The sequence below is a fragment of the Fukomys damarensis genome, unplaced genomic scaffold (assembly GCF_012274545.1).
Source record: "Fukomys damarensis isolate Sample0158 unplaced genomic scaffold, DMR_v1.0_HiC HiC_scaffold_16, whole genome shotgun sequence".
Taxonomy (NCBI): Eukaryota; Metazoa; Chordata; class Mammalia; order Rodentia; family Bathyergidae; genus Fukomys; species Fukomys damarensis.
In genome coordinates, this window is record NW_022900928.1 from 8,826,985 (window position 1) to 8,843,794 (window position 16,810).

The following is a 16,810-nucleotide window of genomic DNA, read 5'->3' on the forward strand; positions in this document are numbered from 1 at the left end:
GGCGCACACCTGTCATCCTAGCCCTCAGGAGGCTGAGGCAGGAGGATCGCTGTGAGTTCGAGACCAGCCTGGGCTACATAGTGAGTTCCAGGTCAGTCTCAACTACACAGTGAGACCCTGTCTCAAAAAACAAACAAACAAACAAAAAATACACACCATCAGTAAAATATCCATTATTTCTGAAATTTCTTTGTGCTCTATGCCACTTCTCCCAGTCACTCACCCCTGTTCCACTCTTGGCCCGCAGGCAACCATTTATTTGATTTGTGTCATCATAGATTACTTTCCTTTTCCAGAATTTTATGAATAATAAAAAAAAACATTTCCTACCATTTTCAATTTGGAACACTTATTTCTCTGTAGAAAATCATGTCTATCATCACGAAATATACTTCAAATTCATCCTTTCCATCTGAAATTACTATGTTCCCGTTTTTGCCTTATTTCACTAGCCACTATTAAGGACGATACTGCCCTGAGATCTGAGTACTAGGGGAGGCTGAGACAGGAGGGTCCTAAGTTCAAGCCCAGCCTGGAAAACACAGCAAGGCCCTGTCTTAAACATAAACTACAGAAACAAACAAACAAACAAAAAAGTTCTGAAGATGCTGTTCAGTGGGAAGGCCCTGGGTTTCATTGCCAGTACTGATTAAAAAGAGAAGGAGGAGGAGGAGGAAAAGGAGATGGGGAGGAGGAGACGGGGGGGGGAGAAGATCTACTCCATTTTTATCAGCAAAATATGCTAAATTTCAATGAACATTTTCTTCAGATACTGGTATATTTGGATTTTGTTTGCTAATAATATGAACTACATTGATTTATTTTTTGAGCAGGTCACAAGGTTATGATCTTGGGGCCACTTACTTTGTTATGATGTTACATTATTAGATTCAAGTTGCTAATACATTGTTAAGAATTTTTTCTATCAAGTTTAGGAGGGATAGCAGTCTAGCTGCTCTTGTAATATTTTTCTCTGGTATTGGTTTCAGAATAATTGTTGCCCCATAAATTGAGGAAATATTCTCTTTTCAGTTTTCCAGACGAATTGGAAGAATTTGTGTACATCTAGTATCTTTTCATTTTGGAATGTTTGCTAGACTTATAAGGCCATAAATTATAAGAGTCAAGCTTTCTTCAAGGCAATGTTTTGAACTGCAAATGCAACACTTTAATTAGACACAGGACAGGGTCTTCATGGTTATCTTGTTATTTTTGAGTGAGTCTTGATAGTTTGAGCCTTTCAAAACACTTGCCTGCTTTATTTTAGTTGTCAAATTTAGTGTTCAAATACTCATTAAACTTACTGTAAGATAATTAAATTTAAATGCAATTTAAAATTCAGTTTCTTAATCAGAGTAGAGATATTAAGGACAAATGAACTATAACTACCTATGGCTATTTGCTACCATATTGGATGCCGTCTAGAATATTTCTGTCATTGAAAAGAAAGCCCTGTCAGCACCTATAGAGATGGTTATTAAAGTTAACAGAAGTTATACTTATGATGAAACGCATTCTTATATATGATATAATAAGGAGGGGCCGAGAATGGTGATAGATCAGCTCTAGGCAAGGAAAGAGATACGTTTTAGAGGCTATTTCAGTAATGAGCAGGTTTTTGTTTTGAATTATGCTTTTAATCTGCACAGTAGATGTTAGATTCACACACACACTTTCACAGAAATTCAGCTCATTTTATAGTAAGGTTTCTCAAATTCAGTTTTTCCAGCATTTAAATTCGAGATGATAGCTGGCCTTTCCTACCTGATTTAATAAAGTCTAGGGGAGAAAGGGGTGCTGTATGTTACAAACAAATCCACAACCATGGGACTTGTAATCCATAAATTCTATTCTCTGATAAAACCTCTGTTTATATTTTATATCTCTGCGAAATCTTGTTCAAAGAATATTTTCCCAGCACATGGCTGAAAGAGATTGTTTGGCATGTGTTTACATTGAAATATGGATATGCTGCAGCTATCCTGAAACCTGCAAATCAGAATTTCCATGGGGAAACCATCACTTATTACAAGGATTGGTATTTCAAGGGGCTAGGGAAACTCGGGCCATCCTGAGCAGATTATCTCCTCTGTTTCCTTGGCATTTCTAAGTGATTTGTTTCATGTATCTTGCCCTGTTGATGAGTGTGTGTTCTAATTATTTACACTAAAGCAGAGAAAATCATTAAATTTAACATCCTGACCTAGAGAATAGGTGATTTCTTTTCTTCGGGATTGATCTTTTTTAAATGAAAAAAAAAAATCTTTGTAATTGAATTAAAATGGTGAGGACTTTTGCTTTTCTTAACTAGGTGAGTAATCAGAGGTTCTTTTCCTATTAATTGAATTAACATTGCTTGATAGCTTTTGTGGCTTGTACATTTCATACCCAAGAGATATTTTCCTAACAACTGAATGCTTTTTTATTTCTCCTGGTGCTAAATATGTTTAGAGCTTTGGAGCAAAATACATCTGAACCTTAATGTCTTTTGATATGTTACTTAATTCATCTGATCCACACTTTCTGAACTCCAAAACAGGTGATTAAACATATCTTTCAAGGAGATAGAAAAGCATAGTAATTAAGTGCATGTAGTTGGGCATCAGAAAGATTTACATCTATAATCTTAGGTCTGCCAATTTAATTTGGGAGGCTGAAAAGTGTAAATTTTCTCATTTGTCTATGGCATCATTGTATATGTAAAATATGTAATATATCTGATATATATATACTACATAATAATATAATATGTATATGATATATCAAATCATACATTATCATATAAATAATAATAAATATGAGTAGATAAGAATGACAAATAAATATGTTAAATTTAATATAAATTAGAATGGCATCAAGTGCACACTCTATGATAATCCTTATTTATAGCAAATGTTAAGTATTTGGAAAAAGATTCCAAAAAACTAATAGTGATTTTCTTGGAGTTGGAGGCATTACAGAAATGTTTTCTACAAGCAGAATGTATTGATTTACAATATGAAGAATCGAACTCCCTTCAAAGAGAGAGCAGAAGCAACACAGCAGAGAGCCAGCATACTGTTCCATATTCGGTCTAGGAAACAGGATTTAGGTGCTCAGCAAAAGGTAAGGGGACCAAGGGATGGAGGGTGCAGGAAAGGAAGAGGGTATGAAAGAATTAATGTGTAATGGACATGGACTGATTCCCAACACTGAGTATAATTACTATGCACACAGGTACTAGTAAAAATTAAAATAAAAAAGAAACAGCCCCCAAAAGAATATAATGTTTTCTAGTCTAGTTTCTTATCTGAGTCTTCCACACTTGGCTGGTGTTCACCTTCAAGAAGGTGAACAGAAATTCTCCTTCTTAGAGCAATGACTCTGTCTAATCCAGAGAGAGCAAAGAGAGTCAGGTTGGACAGCTGCAGCCTGGCCGAACTCCGGGACCTGGGGTAGCGCCGTCTGTATCCTGGGTAGCTGCAGGGCTCTTGCGGCTCTCGGTCTGTCTTCAAGCTCACATCCTGTGTACAGCACCTGTTATTTGAGGCCTTTGCTCCTCCGTTCATCTTTACAGACTTCCCGCAGTAGTGACATGGAGGGGGAAGTCCTGGTTTCAGCAGCCACCCACGACGACCCTGGATTCTGGCTGCTGCCTGTGCCATCCCTGAGCTGTGCCAGTAGAGACAAGGTGTTGCTCTGCCGAGTTTATGACACTCATCTTGCTGAAATAAGCATGAACCTTCTATTTTATTAATGTTCTGTTCAAATAACAAATAGCTTGGTGCTGACTCTGCCTCGTGCTCATGTGTGTGTCTGGTAAGTCGGGCTTGCACGCGGGTGAATACTTTAGGGTCCTTGAAGCAGCCAAAGTACCAGTTCGTGCAAGATCACCATGACACCCTATGTTCAATCTTGGCGCTCTGTGCTCTCTCTGAGTGTGTTGCAGAAGTAGCATTTATAATTTCCACCTCTAATAGAGTCATAAAAATCTGACGTATCTTTTCAGAAAAGAATTCTGCTACAAAAAGGGAAAATTGAAGTAAATTAGTCAGAGAGCTTTCTGAGCAATCAAATAAAATGTGGTACACAGTCATGACATTTCAACTTACAAACCGGGGCTGAAGCGTATCAGCTGAGCTCATGAGCTTTGTCTACACATAAGGGTAATAAGCTACTCAATACCTTTAGGAGCAGCATGCCTTATCATGGTTTGTATTTCTAATCAGCTAATCAAGAGCATATGTTCCCCATGGTTGAATTATAAATAGAAATGCAATTGTGCGCACTTGGTTATTAGAATTTCCTCAACACTGCACAGAAAAACATGTAGAAATCTTAAGCTTCGTTTTCCATGCCTTCAGGAAAGCTCCAGCCTTTACCGAACTCCTTTGTGAGTAGAGCTTGTAATCAAGCACTAGTGCTGCAGGTTGTTTTTTCACATGGCTGTGGAAAGAAAGGTAAGGTGAGGTAGATGGTGAAAAAGATTGTAGTACATACATTTATTGTTACTGTGATTGCTGTGTTACATTAGCGATGAGTGATTTTGTTTCTAATCTCCGAATATCTTTTCCCGACTGCATTCACTAGGGATGAGAATCTAGTGCCTTTGGATTTGAACCTGCACCTTTTCCATGATTTCATTTCTAATACTTAAATATGAATATAATTATGGCTCCTTAAAATTTCAGGTCAGCTTTAATTTAGAAATTAGTCAATTCTAAGATATTAATTAAGCATTTTCATCTTCATTCAAAGATGAATCTCCTGTACAAAGAGCAAAGTTGCTATCAAGGATGGAGGAGCCATGCTGACAAATTTTACTCTTTTATTCCACTCATCTGTTTTTTTCTCTCACACAGTAGTTGTAAGGGGAAGAAAGAAGATATTTTAAAAACACATGCTATCCTTGTATGAAAAGTAATTATTTTCGGCAATGACCTTAAATTTGGCTTGACTTTTCACTTGATCTCTAGACCAGCTGCCTACTTAACGTGCAATTGGATTTCCAGTGCCTACATCTAAGATGCCCAAAGCTGAATCAATTTCTCCCCACAAAACTACTTGTACTTGTTGTCTACCCCACTTTGGAAGTCATTTTTCCAAACTTTGATACCCAAATCTTTAACCCTTGATTCTTCTTTTCCCAGTTTTTTCCAGGAAATTGTGTTGATGCTACCTTCAGTATACATCGAGTATTCACTACTTCCGCAATTACTAGTGGATTCAAAGCACCACCTTATCTCACCTGCATGATTTTCTCACCGAGTTTCATTGCCTGCTCCCTTGCCCCTCTGTTCTTAATGGGCAGCACGTGTGGTCTCAGTTACAATCCTGAAATGGCTTCCATTCTTCCTTAGGGTAAAAGCCAGAGTTGTTTGCATTGTCCTACAAGACCCGAAACAATCCAGTTCCCATTATCTCTCTGATCTCATCCTACAATTAGTTTGCCCTGTTATACTAGCTGACACCAAATTGAGCTATTCTGTATGGCTTAAAAAGTCAAAGAAAAATTCTGTCTTATTCTGGCTGGTATATTCTTCTTCTTCCTGGAATGCTCTGCTCTCATCTCTAGGGCTTATATCACTTTCTCTAAATCTTTGTCCAAATTGTTACCTACTGTCAATATCGCCCACTCTATCTACCTTGACATTCCTGGTCCTCTTTCTCACCTTTGAATTTTTATTGTAGTATCTACACCCTATATGGATAAGTCCTTAGTTTCTAAAATAGTGTTTAACCCTGTCTATGAACACGGTAAGAATGTATGGGTTGAGTTGGATGATACACTTTTCTCATTTTATTCGAACCTTCCTGATACTAAGGTCTTTTCTTCTACAGTTCCTTTGATCTGCCCACATGCTTCCATTTTGGAATGGCTGCTATTGACTCCTCATTCTTAAAAGGCCATTTTCCACTTCAAAGTATGCTGCTGGGAACCTTTGATCACCTCCATGATACTATTCACTGGGACCCACATGTCCTCAAAACACTCGTATCTTGATGAATGATTTGTGGAAATCATTTTTTCTTTTATTTCCCTCCAAATTAGAAATGCAAGTCAAACCAGGTCCATCCTGCTAATTAATATAGCCTGCTTTACACGATCAGGTATGAACTGGATGGCATTTGACTGGGTTTTCCTAAGAAACAGAACCAATAACATGGTGCTTCCTAACTGTGCAATCTTTCCAGCAATGTGGCATTTCTTTGGGTTTATTATTTTCCTTGGTAGAGGCCGTTTTTCAGATTTTTCACAATAATATTCCATAACACACAGTTCAAGAAAACCCATGGGAAGATTTGCCAAGTTGCCAAGTTTGTCTATTCCAAGAATTGGGAAATCACCACATGTTGTTGAATTTGGGGTTTTTGTATAGAAGCAGTAGAATCCAATAGAATAATTATTTGTCTAAATGAATTGGCTCATGTGTCTGTGGAGACTTGGAAAGAAGTCCAAAATTTGATGAAGGTTGACAGTAGGTCCAAGACTCAGAAAAAGATGAAAAGCTGGACTTTGAAACCAAACCCATTCTCCTAGGAAGAACTGATGCTGCAGGAGAAGTTTAAAGGCAGTTGGCTGGCAGGACTCCCTGTTGGTCAGAGGAAGTCAAGCTTTTGTTCTATTAAGACTTTCAGTTGATTGGACAAGCCACTCAAACTATGGGGGTCAGTGTGCTTTACATAATGTCCACTGATTTAAATGTAAATACCATCTATGCACGTCATAACTGACACATCCAGAATAATATTTGACCCAATATCTGGGAACTGTAGCTTAGCCAAGTTGATACATTAAATAAACCACACAGACTTAGTAGAACTATGGGATGTGACTGGAGAGCTAAGTTTCTACTGACAACTTGGTCTCGGTAAGCCTCTGATGACGATGGATCACAGTGATATTTTGGGTCTTCTAGGAACTGTGTTACGTTACAGCCGGGTACTATAATTCCTGAAAAGTCTGATTATTTTCTTTCTCCCATGCACAGACTTCCCAGACAAGGGCTATAGGTCCTTCTTGGGAAGGTGAAGAAAAAGATCAGTGGTATAAATTTTTGATGGCATAGAAGGGTTCTTACTCAGGACTGTCTGACCCCTTTTCTCTCAACGGGTTCTAGATCTATAAATAGGTGGATTTTAGGAATATTCAAGCTTTTTAAATTAATTCAAGACAGACTCCATTGAATTATCCTAGAACTTTTCCACTCATAAGGACTGAGAATTTAGTAGAATGGCTTTCTAGTGACTTTAGGAACAACTAACTAGTATCTCAGATCTCTGTTTGTTCTTACTGCTGCTTTAACTCTGCTGTGCATGATTGTAACTATGTTCATCTTACTTTGACAATCAAATACCTCCATTTCATTCCTTGTGCCTGGGGATTCAATTACCCCCATAGGGCTTAGGTTTCATAGTTATTAAAGAAACTGATTCTTTTTTCAAATTTGAAATAATGTTCCACATCACTGGTCATTCAAGAGATGCAGATGAAAACAACACTGAGATTACACCTCACCCCACAAAGAATGGCTGCTATCAAGAAATCACACAATAACAAATGTTGGCGGGGTTGTGGGGAGAAAGGAACCCTTCTCCACTGTTGGTGGAAGTGCAGACTGGGGCAACCACTGTGGAAATCAATATGGAGATACCTCAAAGAGCTTGGACTGGAGGTTCCATTTGACCCAGCCATCCCTCTGCTGGGTATCTTTCCAAGAGAACTAAAAGAATCATATCACAGAGAAGTATGTGCGCCCATATTTATAGCGGCACAGTTTATAATAGCTAAATCTCGGAAACAGCCTATTTGCCCATCCATTGGAAACTAGATAAAGAAGTTGTGGTTTTTCTATAATATGGAATATTACTCAGCCATAAAGAACGAGAGAATAGATTCATTCATAGGAAAATGGATACATATTGAAGATATACTCCTAAGTGAAATAAATAAGTCACACATGTGTAAATACCAAATAGTTTCCCTGGTGTGAATATTCTGCAACAATGCATAAGATTCTAATAAGATTACTGACATTTAGAAATTTGAAGAATGGAGCTAATGGTGCAGGGAAGGTGTGATGCGTAGGGGAAGAACAAAAAGGGAAAAGAAAAAAATGTGAGAGAATGAAAAGATGAAAATAAAGTGTTTGTAAATGGGGAGGGGAGGAGGGGGTGAGGGGAGGGCAGAGGTAAGGGGAAAAAATGAGAATCAAGACTTGCCATGTAGAGGTACATGATCCCAACAATGAATGTAACTGTACTATATCCCTAAAATGTACCAATAAACTCAATAAAATTAATAAAAAATAAAAAGAAACTGATTCTTAATATTTGGTTCTTCTAGACTGTGCATATCAAAATATGTATTAGTCAAATTTCTTCAGAGAAATAGAACCAACAGCAGTGGGGAAAGAAGGAGAGAGAATTTCCAATAATGTAAAGAATTGACTCACATAATTACGGAAGCATATAAGTCTTGGCTAATCTGAAACTTGTAGGATAGAGTGGGCTGATTAAATCGGAGATTCAGTAAGAGTTGATATCATGGTCTGTGACTGAAGATGGAAAACTCAGGCAGAGCTTCCGTGATGCAATCTTGAAGTAGAATTCCTTCTTTGGGAAGCTTTGATCTTCGTACCATGGCCTTCATGCAATTGGGTAAGAGCTATGCATAGTCCAAAGGGTGGTCTGATTTTCTGAAAATCGACTGATCTCAATACCAGTCACATCTAAAACTGCCTGTAGAGCAACATCTTTACTGGTGTTTCATAAAATAACCTATCACCAGATCCCAGTGAAGTTGACTAAAAAATTAAATGTCACATAGTCCTAATCATCAAGGAAACTGCAGGGAGCACATTTCGAGTTTCTACATAGTGTCCTGGACACACTTTTCAGTAGGCCTGAGGCACAGGAGATGCCTTCATGCTTCCTTTCCTTGTTGGTGGGATGAAAATGCAGCATCTAAAGTCTTTGGCAAAGAGGTTTTTCACAAACCTTTTTGGATTTCTTACAGAATTTCCTTAATCAGCTTCATCAAATTGTGACTTATAAATAGTATGATATGACTTTTTACAAAAATATACAGTTATAAAACCATTAACACGTATGAAATTGGGTAAGTTGTTTGCCCCGAATGCCCATTAAACTTTCTTCTCATCTTCAAAAGTGAAAAATAAAATCTAATTCCTTCAGAGTGGGTAGTGAAAACTCAGTGATGCGTGGGTACAGATGGCCTCCTCTGAGTTCTGGCACAGATCCTCTGTCAGTTCTTTATTTGCCGTCCTCCTTGGGATGCGGGGAAGCTTTCACACATTTTTCCTCAGCTCAGCACAGAGATCCTATGCGACAGCACAGAGACGATGCTGAGCAAATGTTTGTGGAGTGAACAAACAAGTCAAGTGTTGTAAACACGGAGAGGAGAAAGCAATTAATTTTAAGTTCATTAAGATAATTGTATTTCCTTTCCTTCATCTCAGTACTTACCAAGCAACTTTCTCATGTTAATTCAGTTCTCAAGAAACCCTGCCTGTTAGCAAGAAAAACAAAAAACAAAAAACTATTTACTTGATGTGAGAGCTTCTATACACGAGGTGATGTTGCTCACTAGAAATCAAGAAATTAGATTTAAAGCTCCTGATCAATCTCAGTGAGTTTGATGAGCATCAATTAGTCCCCTAGAATCTGACAGACACTGAATAAATGAATAAGAGGTAACTTTTGACATTGAGAAGATGAGGCTCAGGCTTGTATTCCCACGGAGACACTGCAAGAACCACAAAAGCTATCAGCAACCTTCTTTCTAGGAAATTAGAAAGTCCAAGTTTAGCATTATATACTAGTTTGTTTTTCATCCCTCGGTCCAAATACCTGAAGTACACAATCTACAGGAGGAAAGGCTGAATTTTATTCACATTCTCAGAGTTTTCAGTGCAGGGTTCACTGGCTTCCAGCCTGGAACATCATGGCGGAAGGGTTTGGTAGAGCAAAGCCACTCATTCCATGTGGCTGGAAATCCAGAGCCCAGGGCACGAGCACCACCGAGAGAGCTCCCCTGGGAAGGCGCCCTCCCAGTCACCCACCTCCCACAGGATTCCACATCTTTACAGCACTTTCAGCCTTGAATATCAGTGACCTTATCCCCTGATTGTTAGAGCAACCTGCTGATCAAATCACCTTCCCAAGCATTTCTAAATTCAGTCAAGTTGACAGTCTCAGCTGTCACACATTGTATTCAGAGACGTCAGCCAGGCTCCTAACCTCACCCTTTCTCTTTCTTTAAATACTGCTTAGATTTTGGAGAAATAGTTACCAATGTGAATATAAGATGGTCGGAGTGACCTAGGGTCCCACTGCAATTTTTAGCCACCTAAGAGTAGGGCCCTGTGTTCGTATCCATCATAAGTGGGATCTTACATTGCTCCTTCTGTACTACATTTGCTCAACCCTGATTACCTTTTTTTTCGGTTTTTTTTTCAAGTTAAAGAAAATAAGTCTATTTACTGAAAAGCTCTCAGAGCTTTCAAATATACCACAGTAGATCAAGGGTTTCCAAGAAAAACCTTTGGTACAGTACTTCTAAATTTCTCTGAGTTACCAGATCTTTTTTTTTTCCAGCTTTAATTGCGTTTATTGGTACATTTTAGGGATACAGTACAGTTACATTCATTTTTGGGATCTTGTACCTCTACATGACAAGTCTTGATTCTCATTTTTCCCCCCTTACCCTGCCATCCCTTCACCCCCTCCTCCCCTCCCCATCTACAAACACTTTATTTTCATCTTTTCATTCTCTCACATTTTTTTTCTTTTCCCTTATTACCCTTCCCCTACCCATCCCACCTTCCCTACACCTTTAGCTCCTTTCTTCCCATTTCTAGATGTCAGTAATCTTATTAGGATTTTATGTATTATTGCCGATTATTCACACCAGGGAAACTATTCAGTATTTGCACATGAGTGACTTATTTATTTCACTTAGGAGTATATCTTCAATATGTATCTATTTTCCCATTCTTTTTTGTTTTTTGACCAATAAGACCGTTGTTCTATGGAAAACACTTGGAAAAGTGCTGAGTTAGATTTTTTTTTAACTGTTAAGTTTATTGGTGCATTTTAGGTATGCAAAACAGTTACATTCATCACTGGAATCTTGTACCTTTATATGACATATCTTGGTTCTTAGCTTTTCCTCATTGCCTGGCCCTCCCTTCACTCGCTTCACCCTTCCCTATTTACAAAGATTTTGTTTGCATGTTTTTCATTTTCTCATATTTTTTCTTTTCCATTCTTTCCTTCTCCCTACCCCTCCCACTTCCCCTACTCCTTTAGATCTTTTCTTCCTATTACGCAATACCAATTATGCATTCATTTTAATCCTTATTTTAGTTTTTGACACCAGCGAAACTATTCGGTATTTACACATGTGTCCTATTCATTTCACTTAAGAAATAATTTTAAAGCTTGAGTCAAGCATGCTTTCTCCATGGATGTCACTTTGGTGGGTTCATACTTTCTTTACTTGTGTAGGTCTTTGGACTTCCCATGAGCACACACATGGTACTTTATATTTTACTCATGGAACTCATGAACTCATGTACCACACTCTACGGCATGACCTAAATCAATTGTCTCAGTTATCCTCCTAGATGTCTCCTAGAAATCCTACTTTATGGTATTCATTTTCTCACATGATTCCCTCCCACACGGACTAGAACTGAACCTGTGTGACCAATAGAATACGACGGGGATGATGACCCCCATGTCAGTTTCTTAGGCTTTAAAAATGTATTACAGCTTGGGCTGTTGGATTTCTGACTCTTAGGGAAGCCAGCTACCATGACATGAGGAGACTAGCACAGTCCTGTGGGAAAGCTCTCCAATTTTCAGTAACTATGAGGGTTAAGAATGATTTTCCGCTCTTTCAATCCATTCAGTGTTGAGATGGTACGTTGTAAGCACCAGGTATTTAATTTCCTAATTCACACTGGTTTAAGGAAAATAATCTCTTTCTCCAGTAGCAGAAAAATGCATGGGTATAGTTCTATGGATGGATTCAGGTGCATAATTATTTTAGTAGGGAAACTGTTTTTTCCTATATTTTGAAGGTTTTTTGCCTTTACTGGCTTTTTTCTTCAGGCATTTTATCCTTATGAAAAAATATAGAATAATTAAAGCAGCTGTTTTTACATTTTAAAGTTTTAGTAATACAGGGAAACAGTATCCAGAATTGACTTGTTGGCCTGTGTTGGGTACAGATCCCTGAGGCCAGTGGATAAATTTAAGATGTAGAATGTAGATATTAACAGTAAGATGAGGATGTTAAAATTATTTCATCATTTTTGGATTGGAAGGAGGGATAGACTCACGGCAAAGGAACAACTTCATGGAAGAGAGGAAGCATCAAACTAACAATTAGATTACTGTAGGCCAGAGTAAAATATCCACTGGAGCAACCAAATCACAGGCATCAGACTATTAAGTCCATTTGCTTTCATTTTTTTTTTTCATTAAACTTTACTTTTAAGAAATCTAGGAAAAGTAATAAGTGAACTATTACAAAGCAACCCTAACGACTAGATCAGCAGTGGGGTAACAATTATATGAATAATATCATCAACGTGGAGTTAACTGCTATCAAGGAAAATACAATTGTTTGCTACTTTTATTATTTTGCATGAGAGACTTGGCACAAAGCAAATTTTCAAAATTGGGTACTAAATTGTCTTACTGCCAAGAGCCTCCTCAACGTAGGAATCTGAATGTCTTTCTGTGTCATCTTCTTGGTTGTTTTCTTTAATGTCATTATCTCAGGGAAAATTTTCATGACCAATCTGTTGATACTGCATCCTTGACTTGATACTTTTTTTTCATTCAAAGTATTGATAAATTTTAGGTATACAATATGATGACATTCATCGTTGGGAATTTGTCCCTTTACTTGATGTATCTTGGTTCTTATTTTTCCCCCAATTCCCCTGGCCTCCCTTCAACCCCTTCACCCCTCCCTATTTACAAAGCCTTTGTTTCCATTTTTTCCTTTTCTCATATTTTTTCCTTTACCTTCTTTCCTTTCCCCTCCCCCTCCCACTTCCTCTTTCCCTTTAGACCTTTTCTTCCTGTTTCACATTATTTATTGACTTGATAGTCTATGTGCTTTTCTTTCTCTTTCTCCCTTTCTTTCTCCCTTTCTCTCTCTCTCTCTTTCTTTCTTTCTTTCTTCTTTCTTTTCCCCTATTTCTCATTCTCTACAACATTTAACCCAAACTTTTAAGTGTTACTCTGTTAGCCACATATTTCTGCTATTTAAGGCCCTCTTCCCACTGAAATGTGAGCATGAGTTTATATATTTGATTTTTTTCAATGTTATGTCTACAGAACATTAAACAATGCTTGACACATAGTAGGCACTGAATATACACTGAGCATAGTAACAGAATTCATTAATCATTTTTGTATGCCAGGCCAAGTCTAGAGATTTTATGTGATCTCCCATTAAAATGAATGCCAGACTCCTAAAAATGTCTCAGCCTGACACGGGTTCTGTGCAGACAGTGTTGTTGGACACGGGCAATATCCATGCTCGGAGGGCGTGCCAAACTTCCAGTGAGGTGCAGGGAGAAAGCTTGTCTCAAAAAACCCAAACTGAACTACAAAGTGAGATTTTGTCTCAAACAGCAACAACAAAATTATGAACGTATGCAAGCAAAGATATGTGTGCATAATAGGTGTGTTTGTATATTTACACAAATTGGATTATGCTACTGGGCAACTCATTAAAATAGTCATCACCCTTTTGGATTTTAGATGCTCTGAGATGAATTAAGTATCTTCTCAATTTTTGGCAGATGTTTTTCTTGTTTTGTGTTTTATTTTGCCCTTAACACATGATCTGTCATCCCATGCTTTATTCCACAAACTGCACTTTTAATCAGTGTGTTTAATCATCATTCCACCTGTGTTCTACTCTCTGTGTTCTGTTCACTCTTCCCTCCATGCCCTTGTCTTCACTGGTGCCCATGCAAGGACATCAACATTAAAATCCCAAACTTATGCGATATGTATACATTTTAAAAATTTACATGGATAATATTATGCTTTTTACTTTTTAAAGTCAATCTTATGTTTAAAGATCTTTCCGTGTTGCTGTATGTTGCTCTGGTTTATTGCTTCTGACGTTAGTATTTTTTTTTTTTTTTTTTTTTTTTTTTTTTTTTTTTTTGTACCAGGGATCGAACTCTGGACCTTGTGCTTGTGAGGAGGAGCCACTGAACTACATTCGCAGCCCTAGTTACTATTCTGTAGACTGCATTATATTAAGAAAAGCCTCCCTAATATTACTTTAATTCCCACGTACTGACATTAGTTTTATTATTTTGGGTTAATATTACAGAAAAGAGAACAATACAAGAAGGGAAAAGTAGCTTCAAGGAGACAGATATGGCTTGGTTGGTAGGTCTTTGACATTTCTTTACTACAGAATGTTCTGCTCTAAATTCAATTTAAAGAAAAGAAAATCTAATAAAGCAGAAATTTCTTATCCTTTTGCATTGTGGCTTTTCTGCACCACCCCACCCACAGACCTTAAGAGAGGACAGGAGTGTGAACTGGGCTTGTGACTTGCAATGAACTATAGAATGTAGTGGAACCAAGCACAATTTGATGGCTTTAAAGGAAATTGCTGGCTCTACTTGACTGCCACAGTGGCCAGGCCAGGCTAGCTTTTCTGTGTGTGCGTGTGCATGTTTGTAATACAGAACAGTGATGATTGTTCTGGGGAACTGTTACGTAGGCAGCAATTAAATTAGGCAAGAGTCTCAGAGGACTGCTCAGTTTAGCTTAGCTTAAATTGCTGAACTCCAAAATTGTGAAAAATAAAATGGTTGTTGGCTTAAGGTTCTAATTGTGTGATGGTTAAAAGTGAAGCCATGATAACCAGCACAGTCCCGGTTTTGTAGTTTCTCTTTCCTCCTGTCACTATGACAATGCACATACGGTTAATGAAGAAAGCACAAAGCAAATTGCACGTCGTTATCGTAGGTATCCAAGGCTCCCTCACTACTCCTGTTAGCTGTAGTTTGGCCCCAGTATCTCCTTGGAATCAGCAACGTTTATTCATGCAGAGAATGTGCGTAGTGCTAGACTTGCTAGGCAAGGGAGGAGTTATATATTTTGCCTACCACAAATATAACTTAACTGGGAAATTAACTAAAAATCTAACTGGTACAACATATACGATGGGGGAAAACTGTTGTGGAAGCAGTCGTTTGTGTTTAGATGACGGATGTCAGAACTCGCGAGATCCTCCTGTGTGTGCAAATGAATGAAGTTTAAATATTAGATTATAATAGTTGAATTTAAATGTTATCATCAACCAGCTGTAATTGTAACTCATTACGTTTTTTTTTTTTTGGTCCCATCTTACCTGTGAGGAAATGTGGGTTTGTCAGCAGAGAGATCTGAGTTAAAATTCTACCTGTGCAACCTAATTAGCAAAGCCTTTGTGTAAACGGCAGTTTCCAAATCTCAACTTCTCCATATGGAAACTAGCGATATTAACATGTAACTGTGGGATTTTTTTTAAAGGATTAAAGGAGTTCGACAAATGTACGTCATCTTCGCTCTACACTGAAGTTAAATGTAGCAGAATATTAAATATAACAAGACCTATATGGTCCTTTCCATGGTCATCAACTTGCGTTGTGTCACTCATAAGTGTGGCTTTTTCTAAATACGGGTCAAGTACCTTATTTGTTTTGAACATTTTAACATTTTTTTCCAAATTTTATATATGCTAAATTTGAGTTTTCTCTCCTGTGTTGTATGGTTCTTTAATATTGTTTTATGCAGCTTATTCCAATTTTCACTTCTATTCGTTTGAAGAATCTGGCCATAACAGGATATTTCTTGTGGAAATTGCTTTACATGCATATTTTTTAAAAATAAACTATTTGAAGATCTATATTAATACCATTAGAGCTTCAGTTGTATTCAGTCACCCATCCTGCATCCATCTCTTTTTTGTAGTTTGTCTTGGAGTATGACTTCATAATTGCAGTATTGTGTTCTGGTTAAAAAGATGGGTAGTGCAGTAGACTCTCTCCTATAAAATTATTTGTTTTACCACCTTTGAAAAGCTTTAGCTTATCTAAGAGTGAAATGAAGATAAAAATAATAGAATTCATCTCACAGGAGTATTTTGAAGATTAAAGAAGATGTTCCTACACTTGATCTTAGCCAAAAGGCTGAGAAGCGATAAGATATTCCTAAAGACTTTATAGTTTTAGCTTTCACATATAAATATTTGAGTTTTTTGAGTTAACATTTATATATGACATGAAATATGGATCCAATTTATTCCTTGGCATGTGGATAATTGTTTCAGTGTCATTTGAAATTTCTCTCTCTCTCTCTCTCTCTCTCTCTCTCTCTCTCTGTCTTTCTCTCTCATCTTTCTCTTGTTCTCTCTCATTCTCTCTCACTCACTCTCTTTCTCTCTCTCATTAAAAGATTCTGACAACTTTGTGAAAAACCGCACATGTAGGAACTTATTTATGGATCCTCAATTCAATTCCACTGACCTCTTTCTGTACTTACGTTAGTAACCACAGTCTATATATTAGCATGGCTTTGCAATATGTTGTGAAATGGGGAAGTTTGATTCCTCCAACTGTTTTTTTTTTTCAATATCATTTGGGCCATTTTGCATCCCTTGCATTTCCGCATGCATTTAAGAATCATTTTGTCCATTTCTGAAAAAGAAAATGATTCCAAATGTTGTTGAAATGGCACTGAACTTTTAGATATACTTGGTGAGAGTGCTATTTAA

General features: G+C 37.5%; 1 pseudogene; it reads right to left on the reverse strand.

Moving 5' to 3' along the window:
- Positions 1-16,100: 16,100 nt before the first annotated feature.
- On the reverse strand, positions 16,101-16,238 carry LOC117286498 (annotated as a pseudogene).
- Positions 16,239-16,810: the final 572 nt, after the last annotated feature.